A 16308-nucleotide genomic window follows, 5' to 3' on the forward strand; every position below is an offset into this window, starting at 1 on the left:
GAGATGGAGTCTCGCTCAGTCGCCCATGCTAGAGCACAGTGACACGATCTCGGCTCACTGCAGCCTCCATCTCTCAGGTTCACAGTGTGGAGAGGCTGGGCACGGTGGCTCATGCCTATAATCCCAGCACTTTGAGAGGCTGAGGCAGGAGGATCACTTGAGCGCAGGAGTTTGTGACCATCCTGGGCAGCATAGCAAGACCCTGTCTCTAAGAAAAATTAAAAAGTTATAGCCAAGCATGGTGACACACACCTGTAGTCCCAGCTACTCCAGAGGCTGAGTCAGGAGGATTGTTTGAGTCTATGAGTTTCAGGCTGTGGTGAGCTATGATCGTGCCACTGTACTCCAGCCTGGGCAATAGAGCGAGACCCTGTTTCTCCCTTTCTTTCTCTCTTTCTCTCTCTCTTTTTTAAAAAAAGACATTGTGCAGAGTGTGTGTGTGAGTTTAGGGTGAGGGGGACTAATTGCTGTTCTAAGAGTTTCGTAGTTGGGGAGGTGATAAGGAGGGGATGGGGGGTGATGAGGAGAGGGATGGTTGGTGGGTGGGCCTCTTATCCCAGGAGATAAGCCAAATTGAAATGAAGGCGCAAAACAAGGAAAACAAAATGGGACTAACCGTGGTGGCATTTCCTGGCCTGGGGCCTGAGGGAGGGAAGACTGTGGAATTTATTTAGAAAACTTCCAAACCAGCGGTTATGAGTCTTTTTTACTATTCTGGCCTGTTGCTCTTGTTCTTTTCAGAATTATAAATGTGTTTGTGTGGCTGTTTGATCTCAAAGCAATGCTCAAAAGAGGCAGTGTCTCGAAATCCCGGAAGATAAGATGTGACCACATGAAAGATGGTCTCAATAAGGGGGGAGAGGTGGTGGCCAAGGCCTCAATTTCCAGAACGAGAAACTGGGGTCCACCCATGTTTTAAAGGTCATCAGAAGAAAGCTCCCGTCCTCCCATCCCCCACACCTGTATGTTGACTCTGTAAAGATGCAGTTTCCTCACTTTGGGAGGAGATGCCGTGGTTTTTGCAGAAATTGCTCTGCTGCTGTATTCAGCCATTGCCTCTTGGAGGTTTAGGATGCCCCAGGCCTTGTTTTCCCTCAAAGCATTCCATTGGCAGTCACGACCAACCATGCTCCTTGAGGATTTCTGTACACACTGGCTTTTTCTGGTCTTGTAAGTTTTTATACGAGTCAGTTTTCACCATAAATTTTGGAGGTGGGTCCAGGGCTGTGATGGCGAGTCCTCGACGTTCAACCCGGATGTAGGTCTCTCCAGACCCCCAGGGTGCCCTGTCGTTCCCTTTGCTGGAAGTTTCAACAAGGCCAGAAGCAGATGTCAGGGTTTCCTGGGGTCATCTGGGAGGGATGTCAGCGGACTTTAGGGGCAAGCTGGGACTTCTGCCATTTCTGTTCCTGTATGTCAGAGGAAACTAGCAACACGCCTCAAACCACTTTACACCGTCAGTCTCAGTGTTAAACCCAAGCCTGTTTTCACAAACACCTCCTGTGATCTCATTACACCCTCACCCTGCCCTCCTGCTTCTGGTGGCCTTCTCTACTTTGCTTCTTGCTCCTCTTACAGACCTTCTGTCTCATCTGTCTTTTCTGGGGTTGGGCCTTTCCGCTTCTCTGTAACCTTCTGTGACTCCGATGGCTCATAGCTTTGCTGTGTATTAGGAGCAGAAAGCAAGCTTCATTATATCATTTACAATTTTTTAGTAGCTACATTTTTTTTTTTTTTTTTTGTGATGGAATCTCCCTCTGTGGCCCAGGCTGGACTGCAGTGGCGTGATCTCAGCTCGCTGCAACCTCTGCCTCCCAGGTTAAGCACTGGGATTACAGGCGCACGCTACCATACCTGGCTAATTTTTGTATTTTTAGTAGAGATGGGGTTTCACCATGTTGGCCAGGCTGGTCTCGAACTCCTTACCTCAAACGATCCACCCGTCTCAGCCTCCCAAAGTGCTGGGATTACAGGCATGAGCCACCGTGCCTGGCCACCACATTTTATTTATTTATTTATTTATTTTTGAGACAGAGTCTCACTCTGTTGCCCAGGCTAGAGTGCAATGGCACAATCTTAGCTCCCTGCAACCTCCACCTCCCGCGTTCAAGTGATTATCCTGTCTCAGCCTCCTGAGTAGCTGGGATTACAGGCGCCAAATACCACACCTGGCTAATTTTTGTATTTTTAGTAGAGACGGGGTTTCACCGTGTTGGCCAGGCTGGTCTCAAACTCCTGACCTCAGGCGATCCGCCTGCCTTGGCCTCCCAAAGTACTGGGATTATAGTCGTGAGCCACCATGTCTGGCCTCTTTTTTATTTATTTTGTTTTTATTTATTTATTTTTGAGACAGTCTCGCCAAAGCTGGAGTGCAGTGGCGCAGTCATGGCTTACTTGAACTCCTGGGTTTAAGTGATTCTCCCACCTCAGCCTCCCAATAGCTGGGACCACAGGGGTGCACCACCATGTCTGGCTAATTCTTAATTTTTTTGTAGAGACAGTGTCTCCCTATGTTGCTCAGGCTGATCTAGAATGCCTGGGCTCAAGCCATCCTCCTGCCTCAGCCTCTCAAAGTGCTGGGATGACAGGTGTAAGCCACCATACCCGGCCTAGTGGCCACATTTTGAAAGGTACAAAGAAACAGGTGAAATTAACAATACATTTTACTTAACTTCATATATCTAAGCTGTGGTCATTTTAATATATCAATATAAGAAATTATTAATGAGATATTTTACGTTCATTTTTTCCTGCTAAGTTTTGAAATTCAGGGTGTATTTTTACATTGACATTCTATCCCAAATTGAATGCTAAATTTTTATCAAAAAACATTTTGATCTATATTCAGTGTTCATCAAATTTACCATTGAAAAAGTGATTCACATACTCAAGTTGTCCCAGACTTACATGAAAGCTTCCCAATAATTGATTTGTTAGTTTTCACATTTAAATTGCTTAAACTTAAATACAAGTAAAAATTCATTGGCAAGTAAAAAGATGAAAAAAAGCTAAAAAAAAAAAAAAATTCAGTTCTTCACTCACACTAACTAATTTCTTTTTTTCTTTTAGAGATAGAGTGTTGCTCTGTCGCCCAGGCTAGAGTGCAGTGGCATGATCATGGCTCACTGTAGCCTCCACCTCCTAGGCTCAAGTGATCCTCCTACCTCAGCCTCCTGGGTAGCTGGGACCACAATTGTGCACCACCATGCCTGGCTAATTTTTTTAATTTTTAAAATTTTGTAGAGACAGGGTCTCACTATGTTGTCTAGGCTGGTCTTGAACTCCTGGGCTCAAGTAATCCAATTGCCTCGACCTCCCAAAGTGCTGGGATTGCCGTCATGAGCCCCTGTGCCTGGCCAGAAGCCACATTTTAGATGTCCAACAGCCTTACGTGACTGGTGGCTGCTATATTGGGCAGCAGATACAGAGCATTTCCATCATCACAGAAGGTTCTGTTAGACAGCACTCTGATAGAATGAAGTCTTGAACATGTGTTCTCCAAGGGACTTTCAAAGTTTTCTAGAATGCAGCCCCAACCTGTCTTTACTTACTGACTTTCTTTTTATCATGTTCATTCCCCCACCTCTATTCCACTTTGTTTTGTTTGTTTGTCTTTGAGACAGAGTCTCGCTCTGTTGCCCAGGCTGGAGTGCAGTGGCACGATCATGGCTCACTGTGGCCTCAACCTCCCAGGATTAAGCAATCCTCCTGCCTCAGCCTCCTAAGTAGCTGGGATTACAGGTGTGTGCCACTACATCTGATGACTTTTTTTTCATTGTAGAGACAGGGTCTCACTATGTTGCCCAGGCCGGTCGTGAATTCCTGGGCTCAAGTGATCCTCCTGCCTCAACCTCCCAAAGTACTGGGATTACAGGCATGAGCCACTGCACCCAGCCCTTTTGTTTTGTTTTGTTTTGGAGATGGGAGTCTCACCATGTTGCCCAGGTTAGTCTTGAGATCCTGGGCTCAGGCTATCCTGCCACCTCGGCTCCACAGAGTGCTGGGATTACAGGTGTGAGCCACCGCATCTGGTCTCTGTTTCCACTTTGAGGTGAATACCCTTTCTTTGGTTCCTCCAGAGAAGTCTCCTCTTTGGGGCTTGGTTTAGAGGCAGGGCTTCCGAGAAGGACTCTACCCTTCTCCCTGCAGTGGGATTAATTGCTGCCTTGGCTTCCCACGAGTTCTAGAAAATGAGGCAGACAGTGTCGGGAGAGGGGAGCGGTGGCTGTGGCTCGCTGCCCCGGAGCCTCGTTTCCCATTTCTCCCGAGACAGGTTTGAATGGCTCTTCTAAGGCAGCCTGAACCCTGCCCAGTTAGAAAAACAGCCACACAAAGAACAGCACTGTGTCTGCTTCCAGCTGCCCCATGGCTGCTGGATCATGGAACATCAGACAGGAGCACACTCTGGGTGCAGGGTGTAATTCTAGGCGAGCAGCAGCTCTGCCAGGGCTGGAGGGAAATCCTTTCTTTGCCCTCACAAAAGAAAATGTGTGCCTGGCTGCTCTGGTGCTCATTTTTCAAAATGAGAACTGAAGTCTATGTGTATTTCCTTCTTAAAAAGCTATAACACACAGGCTGGGCACGGTGGCTCATGCCTTTAATCCCAGCACATTGGGAAGCCAAGGCGGGAGGTTCACTTGCCCCCAGGAGTACAAGACCAGCCTAGACAGCAAAGTGAGACCCCCATCTCTACAAAAAATGAAAACATTAGCCGGGCGTGGGGGCACATGCCTGTAGTCCCAGCTACCTGGGAGGCTGAGGCAGGAAGATCACCTGGGCCTGGGTGGTGGAGGCTGCAGTGAGCTGAGATCGCACCACTGCAGTCTAGCCTGGGTGACAGATCTTGTCTCAAAAAAATAAAACAAAACAAAAAACAAAACTATAACACATATACAAAAAAGTATATACGTTTTAATTGTACAACTCAGATTTTTACAGACTGAACATACCTCTGTAACCAGCCCCCAGGTGAAGAAAGAGAACAGGACCCGCCCCCTGCAAAGGCCCCCTCATACCCCTTTCCAGATTCTTCTTCCTCTCCCAAGAGTAACCGCTCCATGGATTCATTTTGCCTATTTCTGACCTTTATTTAAATAGCATCATACAGTGTGCATTTTGTGGCATCTGGCCCCTTTGCTATTTGTGATAATTTGTGGTTGGTTTTTGAATGCCTTTATCTTTTCCGTTACCTGAAACAGTTAGTGAAAACCACAGTGGTTTAAAAACCAAAAAACAAAAAAACAAAAAAACAAACAAAAAAAAAACAAAGAAGAAACACCAGATATGGAAGGTACAGAGGTCATTGTCCGGTAATGGTTTATGATGTGAAGAAGAAATGACTCGTATTTGGTTGATGTTTCCACTTTGGATTTTCCAGGTTTTGGTGATTTTTGGTAGTAATTATTTACTTTTTGATTAATTCTGGGGTCTTGAAGGGACATTAACCCTCTTCCTAGCTTTTGCACAAAGCTGGATGGAAGTCATTTTCTCAGAATTTCTGTTTGCCAGAAAGAAAATTGAAGCCTTAGGTAAAAAAGAGAGGGAGAGATAACTGAATTTCTTATCTGGTATGTTCTGTTTCTGTTTTAGGTAAAATGTCGGTTCCAGGACCTTACCAGGCGGCCACCGGGCCTTCCTCAGCACCATCCGCCCCTCCATCCTAGGAAGAGACAGTGGCTGTTAACAGTTATTACCCCACACCTCCAGCTCCCATGCCTGGGCCAACTACGGGGCTTGTGACAGGGCCTGATGGGAAGGGCATGAATCCTCCTTCGTATTATACCCAGCCAGTGCCCATCCCCAATAACAATCCAAGTACGTGTGGCCTCCCAGGCCCCCCTTACCATTTCCTTGGCCCTCCACACTGGGAATCAGGAGAGTGACCAAAGTGACTCTACCAAAGAGTCTAAGTAAAGTGCCAGTACGTTCCAGTTTTACCCCCTTACCTTGAAATTCCACACACGGTCTTTTAGATTCCATGTTGGTGAGGCTCACAGCTTTTCCATAATAAAGTATGGTTTAGGATCTTTCCCATGATCATCATATATGAATCTTTTGGCACATCTCATGGAGGCACAACCAACTTTCTTCTGAGAATGGGAGTTTGTGTCTTAAGGGCCCGCACCCTTCCTCCTGAGGGCTGATGCAGAACTTCTGCCCTGAGGCCAGGGCCGAGGTAGGAATAGGGAGGAGAAGAAACCATCCTGAGCAATGTGTGATTGTGTTTTCATACCAGCTCACCCTCAATGCAAGTTGCTCTTCTGCTTTTGAGCAACTAGATGGTCCCTGTCCTTTGGTGCTTCCTTCCGCCTGAGGGTGACCTGGTATGTCACTGCTTCAGTATCACAGGTAGTTCTGAAAGAAATCTTTAGCTCAGAGAGGGGGCCCGTGAATCAGACTGCCTGGGTTCACATAACCTCCTTGTGCCTCAGCTTCCCCATTTGTAAAACAGGTTTCATCAAGTACCTATTTACAAATATCAGTGAGTTGTTAACATGAGAGGAAGTACTGTGTGCCAAATACAGAGTACTCATTTGATAAAAGTGAACTCTTATTGTTGTGTTCAAGTTATTTTGAGCTGGAAGAGGATGAGATAATGACTTTAGATTCTTAGACCATCCTGTGATCAATAAATAGTTTCTTCTTCTTCTTTGGTTTTTTTTTTTTTTTTTTTTTTTGAGACAGGGGTCTCACCGTGTTGCCCAGGCTGGAGTGCAGTGGTGCAGTCATGGCTCGCTACAGCCTGAACCTCCTGGGCTCAAGTGATCCTACCATCTCAGTCTCTGGAATAGCTGAGACTATAGGCATCCACCACCTCACCTGGCTAATTTTTAAATTTTTGTAGAAATGCAGTCTCACTATTTTTCCAGGCTGATCTTTAACTCCTGAGCTCAAACGATCTTCCCACCTCCCTTGGTCTCCCAAAGTGTTAGAATTACCAGCATAAGTCACAGAGCCTGGCCCAAATAACTTATTCTTGAACCCCAAAAACACTTAATAAAATGTATGAACTGGGTATGGTGGCTTGCGCCTGTAATCCTAGCTACTGAGGAGGCTGAGGCAGGAGGATCACCTGAGGCCAGGAGTTCCAAACCAGCCTGAGTGACATAGTGAGATATTGTCTCTATGGAAATAAAATTAGCCGAGTGTGATGGCTTGCACCTGTAGTCCCAGCTACTTGGGAGGCTGAGGTGGGAGGATTGCTTAAGCCCAAGAGGTTGAGGCTGCAGTGAGCTATGATTGTACCCCTGAGCTCCAGCCTGGGCAACACAAGACCCTGTCCCCCCTGCCAAAAAAAAATTACACATAAGTGCTAAAGTATGATTCAATACTACTTTTCTGGAAGGAAGGTCTTTCTATGAGTATTACTAAGTTCAGTTAACTCTAGGCAGTAATTTTCCCCTAATTCATTTGTTATATAAATGGCATTCTAACAACGTAAAAAGGAACAGAAGGAAGTTGCTTTGACAGAAATATGAGCTTAACAACTGAAGTGCTTGATGATTTTCATCACCCCGGATTCTCTCTTTTTTTTTTCTTTTTTTTTTTTTTTTTTGAGGTAGAGTCTTGTTCTGTTGCCCAAGCTGGAGTGCAGTGGCACGATCTTGGCTCACTGCAACCTCTGCCTCCCGAGTTCAAGCGATTCTCCTGCCTCAGCCTCCCAAGTAGCTGGGACTACAGGCACGCGCCACCATGCCCGGCTAATTTTTGTCTTTTGAAACAGGGTTTCACCATGTTGGCCAGGCTGGTCTTGAACTCCTGACCTCTGGTGATCCACCCACCTCGGCCTCCCAGAGCCAAGGGATTTGCTGGGATTACAGATGTGAGCCACCGTGCCCGGCCTGGAATCTTTTCTGATTCTTGCGAATGTTCAAACATGTTTTCACATAGCTTTTTCTTCCTAGCATTATTTTATATTTTCATTTCTTGTATCAACACAGTTCACGAGCTTGTTGTCTTACAGAGTTGGCCTGCATTTCCTGGCTTGGTAAACTCTACCCTTATCATTGGCTGTCAGAGTTTATCAAAGGGTCTGTGTAAAGAGAGTGGATTGTTTATCAAGAGCTGCTGGGCACGGTGTGAGGCTGTTTAAAATTTATTTATTTGTTTTTGGGACTGAGCGTTGCTCTGTTGTCCAGGCTGGAGAGCAGTGGCGCAATCATAATTCACTGCATCCTCAATCTCTCAGACTCAAGTGATCCTCCCACCTCAGCCTCCTGAGTAGCTGGGTCTACAGGCATGTACCACCACGCTGGGCTAATTTTTATAGTTTTTTGTAGAGATGAGGTCTTGTCATGTTGCCTAGGCTGATCTCAAACTCCTAGGCTCAAGCAATCCTCCCACCTCGGCCTCCCAAAGTGTTGGGATCAGAGGCATGAGCTACCGCGCCCGGTCCTCCTTTCTTTTTGAGGCTGAATCATATTCTGGTGGATGGATAAACTTTGCTGTGTTAATTTATTGGTCCATCGATGGACACATGTGTTCCTTCCCCTTTTGGCTCTCATAGATAGCCAAACGATGAACGCGTGCTATGAACATGGATGTACAAATATAATATTTGCTCGCATCCCTGCGTTCCTCTCTTTGTCCTGTAGTGAATGCTATTGGCCTTGTTTCCTGAGCAGCCTGTGTTTGTCCCTCTCCCTTTCATCAGTTACCGTGCAGACGGTCTATGTGCAGCACCCCATCACCTTTTTGGACCGCCCTGTCCAAATGTGTTGTCCTTCCTGCAACAAGATGATCGTGAGTCAGCTGTCCTATAACGCTGGTGCTCTGACCTGGCTGTCCTGCGGGAGCCTGTGCCTGCTGGGGTGAGTCTACCTCCCACTTGGCCCCAAGCCCTCCTGCCCTTCTCTCTGGGTGCTGGCAAGGGTGGGTTTGCAACTGCACCATGCTTGACATTCAGGGCCAGACGTTTGTGTTGTTTTTTTTTGAGATGGAATCTGGTTCTGTCGCCCAGGCTGGAGTACAGTGGGGCGATCTCGGCTCACTGTAATCCCCACTGCTCAGGTTCAAACGATTCTCCTGCCTCAGCGTCCTGTGTAGCTGGGATTATAGGGGTGCACAACCACGCCCAGCTTATTTTTAGTAGAGTTGGCATTTCACCATCTTGGCCAGGCTGGTCTCAAACTCCTGACCTCAGGTGATCTGCCCGCCTCGGCCTCCCAAACTGCTGGGATTACAGGTGTGAGCCACTGTGCCTGGCCTAAGACATTTCTTTCTTTTTTTGTGATGGATTCTCACTCTGTTGCCCAGGCTGGAGTGCAGTAGCACGATCCTGGCTCACTGCAACCTCCACCTCCCAGGTTCAAGCTATTCTCCTGCCTGAGCCTCCTGAGTAGCTGGGATTACAGGTGTGCACCGCCAGGCCCGGCTAATATTTTGTACTTTTAGTAGAGATAGGGTCTCACCATGTTGGCCAGGCTGGTCTCGAACTCCTGACCTCAGGTGGCCCGCCCGCCTCAGCCTCCCAAAGTGCTGGGATTACAGGTGTGGGCCATCATGCCTGGCCCAAGACATTTCTTTATTGTAGGAGGTGTCCTGTGCATTGTAGGATATTGAATAGCATCCCTGGCCCCCACCCGCTTGATGCTAGGAGCACCACACTCCCCAGTGTTCTGAACAAAAATGCCCCCTGGGAGGCCAAGTCATCCCTGCTGGTCTAAAGCATATCAGTCCCCAGAAATTGGTCTTCCGTCTTTTCTTCTTGCTTATCTGCTGAAACCACGCCCTGTGTGTAGGGACAAGCTTCACAGCTGCTTCCAGCTGTGTACAGGGCAATACCCTTAGGGATTCCTTTTTCTTCTAGAATTTCATGACCTAAATAATAATGTTTTGCTCGAGCCCGAGGGAAGCTTTAAACAATCTGTACATTAAAATTCTTCATAGGAATCGCTTCAAAACTTCTTATCCTTTTATGACCCGAAGTATTTTTCCCATTACTCATGCAGGGAAATTATATAAATATTTATGTCTGCACCAAGGGTATTATGTTTAAAGAGATAATAGTTTCTGTCCTGGGAGAAAAATCTGAGGAAACACAATCAATTTTTTGTTTCCCACCAAGCAGGTAAAAGTAGCTTCCTTATTCCTGGCCATGTGAGCCACTCAGAAAACCCCAAGGGGCTCCATTCTTTTCCTTGAAGGAAACAATGTTTGTGAGTTTCAGGAGCCTCATGCAACCGGCACATTCCTCTACATTGTCCTTTGGTGACTTGAGGTTGAGAAGGAACAATATTTCTCTTCCTAAGTTCAATAAGAGGCTCAGAGTCCCGGAGAGTTTAGTTAACTTCCTTGAGGTCATGTGTTAAATAAGGAAGGAAGGAGACAAAACAGCTTTCTGGGCACCTGATTCCCCCTCTTGCCCATAGGACTCTGCTGTTGTCTTCATTCCGTGGGCAGAAAATGCTTAAAAAAAAAAAAAGTCCATTGCCTCTGGATATTTGTATTAAAACAAATTTTTATCTTTGAAATCGGGGAAAGACGGAATAGAAACTTACTTGTTTTGTTTTGTTTGAGACTGAGTCTTGCTCTATTGTCCAGGCAGGAGCGCAGTGGTACGATCGTAGCTCTCTGCAGCTTTGATCTCCTGGGCTCCTGCAATGCTCCCAGCTCAACCTCCTGAGTACCTGGGACCACAGGTGTGTGCCACCATACCTAGCTAATTTTTAAATTTTTTTTTTTTGTGGAAGCAGAGGTTTTACTCTGTTGCCCAGGCTGGTCTTGAACTCCTGGACTCAAGCAGTCCTCCTGCCTTGACCTCCCAAAGTGCTGGGATTATAGAGGAATAGAAACTTACATTGAGAATCGGCCTATGCCAGTCTGGCTTTAGAAATTGAGGCAACCTTTCTTTTCCTCCCTTTGTTCCTTCCTTAAACATGGTAGAGTGGGTTCAAATCCTGCTTCTCACTAGCTATGTGGCCATGGGCAAGTGACTTTACCTCTCTGTGCTTCAGTTTCCCCATCTATAGATGGGGGTATGGGGCAATAACACCCACCTCAGGGGCTGCTGAGGATAAAATATGTGTGTATGCTGCCTGGAGCCGCGCCTGTACCTATAAGCCGTAGGTTAAGATTCCTGCTGAATGGACTGACTGTCCTTATTTGAGCTCTGGAAAGCTTAGGCAATAGGAGGAAATTTCTTTCATGAGATAATTTCCTCATCAGAATATTTCCAAATTCTGCTTTATGTAAACTAGCGTCTTTCTGTAAAAGGTTGAGTTTTAACTCCGTTTTTGGCAAACATTGGTTGTCAGGCTGTCTGAGATTCCTGCCTGTGTGTGCCAATGGTGGATTATGTAGGTTAAGAGGCGTTATTTGGGGAACTCTACTTGGTTGCTGTAAGAAGCAGCCTGTCTATATGGAAAAGAGATCAGTAAGACGGGGGTTGGCAAAACAACCCTGGAGCCAGGCGCCTGTTTTAAGTTTTACGGGAACACAGCCACGCCTGTTGGTTTTTGGATTCTCTGTGGCTGTCTTCTCATTCCTAGGGCAGAGTTGAGCAGCGGCAACAGAGACTCGATGGCTCATCAGGATGAAAGTATGTGGCCGGGTGTGTGGTGGCTTCCACCTGTAATCCCAGCACTTTGGGAGGCGGAGGTGGAAGGATCACTTGAGGTCAGCAGTTCAAGACCAGCCTGTGCAACATAGCAAGACCCCATCTCTACAAAAACAAACAAAACACAGCAACAAAAAGACTAAAAGATCTACTATCTGTACCTTTGCAAAAAAAGTTCACCAAGCCCATCTAACACTTTGAAAGACTCCCAAATGACCCCAGATTTGAAAATAATGCTCGAAGAAGGGGCTCTGTCCGTAGGAGGAGCCTTAGCATTGGCTGGCATGTTGATTTCCTAGGGGTGTCATCACAAATTACAACACACCTAGTGTTTAAAACAACAGATATTAACTCTCACAATTCTAGAGGCCAGAAGTGCAAAATCAAAATGTCAGCAGGGGCCGGGTGTGGTGGCTCTCACCTGTAATCCCAGCACTTGGGGAGGCCAAGGCAGGTGGATCACTTGAGGTCAGGAGTTTGAGACCAGCCTGGCCAACACGGTGAACCCCCATCTCTCCTAAAAATACAAAAATTAGCTGGGCCTGGTGGCATGCACCTGCAATCCCAGCTACTCAGGAGGCTGAGGCAGGAGAATTGCTTGAACCCAGGAGGAGGGAGAACTGCTTGAACCCTGGGCGACAGAGTGAGACTCCATCTCAAAAAAAAACAAAAACAAAAAACAAACCAAAAACTAAAATGTCAGCAGGGCTCAGCAGGGCCACACTCCCTCCTAAGGCTTTAGGGTGAATCATTTTTTGCCTTCTCCAGCTTCTGGTAGCTGCAGGTGTTCCTTGGCTTATGGCCTCATCACTCCAGCCTCTGCCTCTGTCTTCACATACCCTTCTGCCCACTCTGTATCTCTGTGTGTCTTCTCCTCTTCTTCTGAGGTCATTGGGTTTTAGGGGTCCACCTGGATAATCCAAGATGATCCCATCTCAAAATTCCTAATTATACTGGCAAAGACCCTTTTTACAAAGAAGGACACGAACATGTTTTTGGCAGCCAGTGTCCATCCTGTTGTGGTCAGTAATGTGCTCCGTGTGTCTCTCTCTCCTCCCAGGTGCATAGCGGGCTGCTGCTTCATCCCCTTCTGCGTGGATGCCCTGCAGGACGTGGACCATTACTGTCCCAACTGCAGAGCTCTCCTGGGCACCTACAAGCGTTTGTAGGACTCAGCCAGACGTGGAGGGAGCCGGGTGCCACAGGAAGTCCTTTCCACCTCTCATCCAGCTTCACGCCTGGTGGAGGTTCTGCCCTGGTGGTCTCACCTCTCCAGGGGGCCCACCTTCATGTCTTCTTTTGGGGGGAATACGTCGCTAAACTAACAAATCTCCAAACCCCAGAAATCGCTGCTTGGAGTCGTGCATAGGACTTGCAAAGACATTCCCCTTGAGTGTCAGTTCCACGGTTTCCTGCCTCCCTGTGACCCTGAGTCCTGCCATCTAACTGTGATCATTGCCCTATCTGAATATCTTCCTGTGATCTGCCGTCCGTGGCTCTTTTTTCCTGCTCCGTGGGCCTTTCTGGTGGCAGTCTCAAACTGAGAAGCCACAGTTGCCTTATTTTTGTGGTTGTTCTGCCCAGAGCTCGGCTGAACCAGCCTTTAGTGCCTACCATTATCTGATCCGTCTCTTTCCGTCCCTTATGACAAAGATCTTGCCTTACAGACTTTACAGGCTTGGCTTTGAGATTCTGTAACTGCAGACTTCATTAGCACACAGATTCACTTTAATTTCTTAATTTTTTTTTTTAAGTACAAAGAGGGGCTATTAACACCCAGTACAGACATATCCACGAGGACATAAATGCATGCTAGAAAAATAGGGCTGGATCTTATCACTGCCCTGTCTCCCCTTGTTTCTCTGTGCCCGATCTTCAGCGCCCCTTTCCATACAGGGATTTTTTTCTCATAGACTAATTATATGAACAGTTTTTATGACCTCCTTTTGGTCTGAAATACTTTTGAACAGAATTTCTTTTTTTTTTTTTTTTTAAACAGAGGTGAGGTCTTACTATGTTGCCCAGGCTGGTCTTGAACTCCTGGGCTCAAGAGATCCTTCTGCCTTGGCCTCCCGAAGTGCTGGGATTGCAGGCATGAGCTACCGTGCTGGGCCTGAACATAATTTCAAGAGGAGGATTTATAAAACCGTTTTCTGTAATCATATGATTGGTGTCATTTTTCCATTTGCCAATGTAGTCTCACTTTAAAAAAAAAGGAAGAAAAAGAAATGGATAATTTCATCTACTGCCTTTACTTGGGGTTGATGTGGTTCTTAAACACCTTCATCATGGAACTCTCAAAGTGGGGTCCATTTTGGGTTCCTGGTGGTGGGTTTTGAAAGATAAGGGAAAGCACATTTTGAGCATGTCTGGGTACCATGGTGCGGATGCTTGGGAACCAGAACTGTTTCAGAGGAATCTAAAGTCTGATTTTAGTTTTCAGAGACACGGCTTGTTGTAAAACATGAGAAGACATGATTTCTAGGACTCAGGCAGCAAGCCAGGATTCTAGGTTGGCTGCTGTGTCATCTTTGAAGTCAAGACAAAGCTGGGCTCGACCTTCAAGAGTCCTCGTTTTGATAATAATTCAGCATAGGGAACTCATGGGAATATTACTATGTAGAAATAAAACCTAGACCTTGAGCGAACGTCTGTATATTGGTTGAAAACGATAGTGGTAACCATTGATCCCCCTTCATTTGATGTTTGGAAAATTCCAGTAATTATCATTTTTGCAACGAATATGGATACCACATAGTACTTTGGTGTTACCTGCTTTTGAGAAATAAAGTCTTTGGTTCACCCGGTGAACTATTTATGAGTTCTTTTGGTGTGATGAAAGGGCTCATGTTGCATTTCCAGCCATTGCTACAAAGAACCTTTATTTGCTCAGTAACGGTAGAAAATCCTTCCCGATTAAAAACTTCAGACTTGCTGAATATCCTGCGATGTCAAGATGACCGATGTTGAGTTGGGTGGATTTGCTAACGAGTCAGATTTGAACATGAGGCTATTGGAACCCAATAGGCGTCATTGATGGTGGCGAGCCACAGCTTTCAAGTTTTAATAAAATGCACAGAAGAGAACTGTCCCCATTCATTCTCTGAACAAAACATGCTTTGTGAGATGCTAAAAGGAGAGTATTGTAACATGTCAGGAATATGGATGCCGCCTTCCCCCATCCTTTGCTACCTGATGATACAGCTTCATTTTGCTAGATGCAAGGAAATAATGTCATCTTGGTGTGGCTTACATTGTCATTTAAACCCTAAATTACAGTCTTGAAAAATTGCTGCTTTCCAGATCTTGATTGTGTAGTTTCGGGGCCATGCATATTTAGCAGTTTGGCTCAGATGGTGGCATATACATGATCTCAAGCTATTATTAATTACATATGCAAAGTCTTCAAAACAAGAGCCTATTTCAGGATCGTAAAAACATGTATTACGCGGAACTTTCATGTCAGATGCCTGGAGTACGAAGCGTTCATTGGACATTCCATTTTACTGTTCGAAGTATGGACTTACATATCAAATTAAAAGGCTCTTTTGTTCTGCCACTGTTTGGTGGGGACTTGAGAGTCTCTTGCAAACACTGGTTCACATTCAATTAATGAAAGGGCTTTATACCTACCTACTTGGACCGCAAAGAGGAATTTTACCAATCTGAAACCAAAAGTGGCTATATATCTTATATTCTGTTATGTCCATCTAGGCGAGTTGGCCTTCTAAGAAGTGTTGGTTTGTGGCTTAACAAAATCATTCAGCTACTGCATCTCTTGAAGCCAGACTTAAGCATATGATGGATTCTTTGCTGACCACAGCGTTACCCGTGAAAATGTTTTCTCTGGGACAACTGGCTTCCCAGTTGCTAACGAGAACCCTTCTGTTGAATACTGAACTATTTATAAACGTGGCTTCATATACTCACACCATTTGGCCTCAGTTTTCTCCCCAGTGAGAGCCTGTCGTGTTTGGGATGGTAAAAATCCTCCTCTGACTTTCTGGGCTCAAGATTTCTGTTAGGAGTAAATCTAGACGTTGGAATTTTACGCAGAATTCTGATTTGCCTTTTGGTTCCTTGGTCCTCTCCTCCCTGTATGACTCAAATGTTTACAATGAGTCGCCTGTTTTTTTGCAGGCACTTGAGTGAATTGGAAGTAGATCTAGCAAGGGCCATGAAAAAGACATCAAGAATAGTTTCGCTTTTTATTTTTTTGAGAGGGAGCCTCGCTATGTTGCCCAGACTAGAGTGCAATGGCATGATCTCAGCTCACTGCAGCTTCCACCTCCTGGGTTCAAGCGATTCTCCTGCCTCAGCCTCCCGAACAGCTGGGATTACAGGCACCTGCCACCGTGCCCAGCTAATTTTTGTACATTTAGTAGAGTTGGGGTTTCGCCATGTTAACCAGGCTGGTCTCGAACTCCTGACCTGCCCACTTCGGCCTCCCAAAGTCCTGGGATTACTACAGGCATGAGCCACTGTGCCCGGCCTTTTTTTTTTTTTTTTTTTTTTTTAATCTAAGAATTTTAAATAAGATTCTGGAGCTCAGATTAAAATGAATAAATAAATAAATAAATAGCTCACCACCAAGTATAGAGTCTAGTGCATGTAACTAACCACCTTGTAACTGCTCTCTGCAGTATTAAAAAGATGTTCTCCCAATTAAATACCTTTTCTCCTTTTCTTTCCCTTTCTGTTCCTTTTTTTTTTTTTTTTTTTTTTGAGATGGAGTCTCGCTCTGTTGCCCA

At 45.8% G+C, this 16308-nt stretch overlaps 1 pseudogene; it reads left to right on the forward strand.

Annotated features, from left to right (window-relative positions):
• The first annotated feature begins 5593 nt into the window (after window positions 1-5593).
• Window positions 5594-14368, forward strand: LOC129016229 (lipopolysaccharide-induced tumor necrosis factor-alpha factor-like; annotated as a pseudogene).
• Window positions 14369-16308: the final 1940 nt, after the last annotated feature.

Source organism: Pongo pygmaeus, chromosome 18, assembly GCF_028885625.2.
Source record: "Pongo pygmaeus isolate AG05252 chromosome 18, NHGRI_mPonPyg2-v2.0_pri, whole genome shotgun sequence".
Classification (NCBI taxonomy): domain Eukaryota; kingdom Metazoa; phylum Chordata; class Mammalia; order Primates; family Hominidae; genus Pongo; species Pongo pygmaeus.